The 5,752-nt window shown below is 50.1% G+C and overlaps 1 protein-coding gene across 2 annotated transcripts in view; it reads left to right on the plus strand.

The window, feature by feature from the left end:
• Positions 1-5,646, plus strand: part of ZNF555 (zinc finger protein 555) — a 30,159-nt gene extending 24,513 nt beyond the window's left edge. For both annotated transcript variants that reach the window (XM_035283390.3, XM_078358844.1), the window contains exon 5: positions 4,924-5,646. The gene's annotated coding sequence lies outside the window, so the exon portion shown is untranslated. The remainder of the gene's footprint in view (positions 1-4,923) is intronic.
• The last annotated feature ends 106 nt before the right edge of the window (positions 5,647-5,752 follow it).

The following is a 5,752-nucleotide window of genomic DNA, read 5'->3' on the forward strand; positions in this document are numbered from 1 at the left end:
TCTTTATTTTTAGGCTGGGCGCGGTGGCTCACGCCTGTAATCCTGGCACCTTGGAGGGCTGAGGCGGGCGGATCGCCTGAGGTCAGGAGTTTGAGACCCGCCTGGCCAACAGTGAAATCCCGTCTCTACTAAAAATACAGAAATCAGCCAGGCGTGGTGGCAGGAGCCTATAGTCCCAGCTGCTCGGGAGGCTGAGAATTAGAATCGCTTGAACCTGGGAGGTGAAGGCTGCAGTGAGCCAAGATCACGCCACTGCACTGCAGCCTGGGCGACAGAGTGAGACTCCATCTCAGAGAAGTAAAAAGAAGGTCTTAAAAGTGCGTTCAGATGCAGCCATCTTGGGGCACTGCAGAGAGCCAGGAAGATGTGTCGTTAGCGTTCCAGGGCGTCTTTTCAAATATTTCAGTAATGTTGTAGATCCTTTTAGTCCACTGTCTCATTTGTTATTTGTGAAACCTTCCCAGTACCCACATGCAGGCGGCAGCCCCTTTAAGGGAACGTAACTCTCTCTGGCTGGCCAGTAAATGGCCCCGAATGAAGCACTCACGGCGGTCCCGTCTGGGAGCGCTGCCCTCAGGGAAGGCATCTAAAGCATTTGCTTTCTGCTGCATGTGGTTGGAGTGTTTTGCACGTTTTCTGATGGCTTCATGATTTATTTGAGTTGACAGGATGATGTGTGCCTGAGGCAGTGCCTGGGATCCTGTCATGGCCCTAAAAATATGTGCAATTATCAGAAATGAGCACACTGTCAAGAGGAGGTTTGAGGGTGGGCGTGAGGTGTGGCAGGGACTCCCTCTTCGGGGCCTGCGGGTCTCCCAAGCATAGACATTTTTTAAACTCTCCAGTTTCTTCAAGGGAAATTTTCATCACCTAGTTAGCCCCAACAAATAAATAAGCAACTTGATAAGCAAGAAGGTAACAGTAGCCTAAACAATATCGAAGGAAGCTAGAATGGTGGGATGTTCAGTTCCCCTGTAGAAACTACAGATGGCCAGGCATGGTGGCTCTGGCCTGTTAGTCCAGCACTTTAGGAGGCTGAGGCAGCAGGAGGATCACTTGAGCCTGGGAGTTTGAGACCAGCCCGGGCGACATGGCAAAATCCTGTCTCTCCAAAAAAAAGAAAAAAGAAATTAGCCTGGCCTGGTGGTGCGTGTGTGCATGTCCAGCTATCTGGGAAGCTGATGTGGGAGGACTGCTTGAGCCCAGGAAGCCGGAGATTGCAGTGAGCTGTGATCACGCCTCTGCACTCCAGCCTGAGCAACACAGTGAGACCCCATCTCAAAAAAGGAACACTGGCCGGGCGCGGTGGCTCACGCCTGTAATCCCAGCACTTTGGGAGGCCAAGGCGGGTGGATCACGAGGTCAAGAGATCGAGACCATCCTGGTCAACATGGTGAAACCCCGTCTCTACTCAAAATACAAAGATTAGCTGGGCACGGTGGCGCATGCCTGTAATCCCAGCTACTCGAGAGGCTGAGGCAGGAGAATTGCCTGAACCCAGGAGGCGGAGGTTGCGGTGAGCCGAGATCACGCCATTGCACTCCAGCCTGGGTAATGAGAGAAACGCCATCTCAAAAAAAAGGTATTTCCTCCTGTTACAAAATCACTGTGTCCCATTAGCAATCATGACTTTACCTTTAAAAAATTATCCCTTCGGTTTCTTCCAAGTTAAAAGAAAAAAAAAAAATCCCTAAATGTTATCCACACTTTTCTTCTGGGAGGTGGTATGGAATAGGAAGAACCTTTTCCACAGAAAAACACTCTCACCGGCCCTGCTGCTGATTTCGCTGTAGAGCAAGGCCCAATAGGCTGCAGGGCAGAAAACCTGGCAAAGCAGGGCCGCTGCTCTCCCTTGACAGGCTCGTTTACAAGGTCACCTCTGTGTCAGTGGCACAAGCAATATGGCATATGCAAAACACCTCCTTTCGTCCCAGGCATCTGCCGTGTTGGTATTTACCGAGTGCCTCATCGCCAGCTGGCAGTAAGAACCCTGGCAGGGTGTCTGCTGAGCTGCTCAGCTTGGTAAATGGTCACACAGTGAGTTGCTGGGGGCAGCAAAGGCATCTTGTATGACTCCAACCCAGGAGGACCCGTGGAAGCTTGTGCCTGGTTTCCCCAAGTGCACCCCCTGTGCCTCGTCCCTTTGCTAACGTTTGACTGTGTGTCCTTGCCCTGGAAGAAGCTGACGTGAAGGCTGACTATCTACAAGTCCCTCCCAGGGCCTCTAACACATCACTGAAGCATGGGGGGTGGTCTCAAGGACCCCTCCAGCACACGACATCCTGAACTGGGACGTTTTAAACGGTTTCCTAAGAGTGGCGGAAGCCTTGTGCTTTAACATCTGCAAAGCCAGAAAGACCATTTTGCTTCTCACACGTACAGCAAATGAAATCCTAAGAAGGAAATGTAACCGTTTTCTGGGTGTGTGTGACGGGGGCGTTCTTTGTTTGCGAAGGTAAGATCTCACTGTGTTGCCCAGGCTGGCCTGGAACTCCTGGACTCAAGTAATCCTCACGCCTCAGCCTCCCTAAGTGCTGGCATTAAAGCTGAGAACCACCACCCCTGGCCAATAGCTTCGTATTTTGTTCATAAGGAAGCAAGTGAAATTCTGTCAATTTCTCAATGTTAAGCAGTGCAGAGATTAATATGATTTATCATCTCATTTAATCTTCCCTCCCATCACAAAAATGAAGCAAGTTAAGCACAGGGAGCACAGACTCCTAACCTCAACTCACATGTCTTGATGTAAACATAGTAATTTAACCTCTCAGTTTGGCCTGGCACGGTGGCTCATGCCTGTAATCCCAGCACTTTGGGAGGCTGAGGCGGGTGGATCACGAGGTCAAGAGATCGAGACCATCCTGGTCAACATGGTGAAACCCCGTCTCTACTAAAAATACAAAAAATTAGCTGGGCATGGTGGTGCGTGCCTGTAATCCCAGCTACTCAGGAGCCTAATACAGGAGAATCCCTTAAACCTGGGAGGCGTGGGTTGCAGTGAGCCGAGATTGAGCCACTGCACTCCAGCCTGGGCGACGGGGAAGACATTGCCTCATAAATAAATAGGCCGGGCATGCTGGCTCATGCCTGTAATCCCAGGATTTTGGGAGGCCGAGGCGGGTGGATCACGAGGTCAAGAGATCTGGACCATCCTGGCCAACATGGTGAAACTCTGTCTATATTAAAAATACAAAAATTAGCTGCGGGGTGGTGGTGCCTGCCTGTAGTTCCAGCTACTTGGGAGGCTGAAACAGGAGGGTCACTTGAACCCTGGAAGCAGAGGTTGCCGTGAGCCAAGATCACGTTATGCACTGTAGCCTGGTGAGAATGACACTCCCATCTCAAAAAAGTAATAAAAATAATTAAAAATAAGATACAGAAAAGTCAGCTGTAGTGGTGTTCACCTGTAGTCCCAGCTACTTAGGAGGCCGAGGCAGGAAAATCACTTGAACCCAGGAGGCAGAGCTTGCAGTGAGCCAAGGATCAAGCCACCGCACTTCAGCCTGGGCAACAGAGCGAGACTCAGTATCAAAAAAGAAAAGAAAGGCTGAGCGCAGTGGTTCACGCCTGTAATCTCAGCAGTTTGGGAGGCCAAGGTGGGTGGACGAGGTCAGCCTGACCAACATGGTGAAACCCATCTCTATTAAAAATACAAAACTTAGCCAGCCATGGTGGTGCACACCTGTATCCCAGCTACTTAGGAGGGTGAGGCAGGATAACTACTCAGACCCAGGAGATGGAGGTTGCAGTGAGCCGAGATTGTGCCATTCCACTGCAGCCTGGGTAACGAGCAAAAATTGTCTCACAGAAAAAAAAAGAAAATGTAGGCTCAGTGGTCACTGCCACCACTCAGCATCAACAAGGCCATGCATATGCATTCTTGGCTGCAACATTAGGGCAGGGTGAGGAAACAGGTACAGTTAAGGAACAAGATGCTTACTATAGAAGTTATGTAAATGTAAGAGCTGGAGATAAAGGGGTTCACAGGAAGAGAGGAGATCACTAATTCAGTAACCTGGCATGGCCTGATGAAAACCACAGAGGTGGGCTGGGCGCGGTGGCTCACGCCTGTAGTCCCAGCACTTTGGGAGGCCGAGGAGGGTGGATCACGAGGTCAAGAGATCGAGACCATCCTGGTCAACATGGTGAAACCCCGTCTCTACTAAAAATACAAAAAATTAGCCGGGCACAGTGGCGCGTGCCTGTAATCCCAGCTACTCGGGAGGCTGAGGCAGGAGAATTGCCTGAACCCAGGAGGCGGAGGTTGTGGTGAGCCGAGATCGCGCCATTGCCCTCCAGCCTGGGTAACGAGCGAAACTCCATCTCAAAAAAAAAAAAAAAAAAACAAAACCACAGAGGTATGGTGAAATCAAAGGACCCCTGTGTACCTGAATAGTAAGGAGGGTCCCTGGTGGGGATGCTTGTGGAAAAGTCTGCCCAGTGAGCTAAAGGAAACTAAAGTCAAGTGTCAGGTTGGCTCTGCGGCTGTTGTAGACTAGCAGAGCCAGAAGTGAGAATCATGTGTTGCGGCCAGATGGGGTGGCTCACACCTGGAATCCCAGCACTCTGGGAGGCTGAGGTGGGGGGATCACCTGAGGTTGGGAGTTTGGGACCAGCCTGACTAACATGGAGAAACCCTGTCTCTACTAAAAATAAATAAATAAAAATTAGCCAGGCGTGGTGGCACATGCCTGTAATCCCAGCTACTCGGGAGGCTGAGGCAGGAGAATCTCTTGAAACCAGGAGGAAGAGGATGCACCAAGATCATGCCACTGCTCTCCAGCCTGGGCAACAAGAGCGAAACTCGTGTCTAAAAAGACAGAAAGAAAGAAAGATGTGTTGCAATGTAGGTCCATAAGGGTACCATGTATTTGACTGCGGACAGCATGAACCAGTAATGGCTTCTTCACTTCTGCTTTTCAGATCTCACGTCGCTCTCTCTTCTCCTGAACTTTAACTCAGAACCATAACCGGAAGGGCCTCTGGGATGTGCCGTTTCTAACCTTACTAGGCCTGACGATACCAAGTGGAATAAGCTGTATATTGACTTTCCTCTTCGTGTCAAAGGTCTTTCTTCTGAAACACAGTTTGTCCAATTTCCCACCAAGATCAAGGACAGTGAAAAAAGGTCAAACTGACCAGAAACCAATTGAGAGTGACGTCTTTTTTTTTTTTTTTTTTTGAGATGGAGTTTCGCTCGTTACCCAGGCTGGAGTGCAATCGCGTGACCCTGGCTCACCGCAAGCTCCGCCTCCTGAGTCCAGGCAATTCTCCTGCCTCAGCCTCCCGAGTAGCTGGGATTACAGGCACGCTCCACCGTGCCCAGCTAATATTTGTATTTTTAGTAGAGACGGGGTTTCACCATGTTGACCAGGATGGTCTCGATCTCTTGACCTCGTGATCCACCCGCCTTGGGATCCATCCAGCCTCCCAAAGTGCTGGGATTACAGGCTTGAGCCACCACGCCTGGCCTGAGAGTGACGTCTTTCAAGTCTTCTACAAGGACTCATGTATCTCAGTGACACACAAGTGGTATCCACAAGGAACAAACAAATGTGGAAGATACATTTTTTTCTTCTTTTTCTGGTACCTGGTATGTAGCTAGGAAGACACATTTTAAAATAATAAAGGCTGAAGGACACTGGGCATGGAGACTCATCCCTGCAATCCCAGCACTTTGGGAGGCCAAGGGAAAAGGACTGCCTGAGCCAAGAGTGCAATACCAGCCTGGGCAACATAGCAAGACACTATG

This window comes from Callithrix jacchus, chromosome 22 (genome assembly GCF_049354715.1).
Source record: "Callithrix jacchus isolate 240 chromosome 22, calJac240_pri, whole genome shotgun sequence".
Taxonomy (NCBI): domain Eukaryota; kingdom Metazoa; phylum Chordata; class Mammalia; order Primates; family Cebidae; genus Callithrix; species Callithrix jacchus.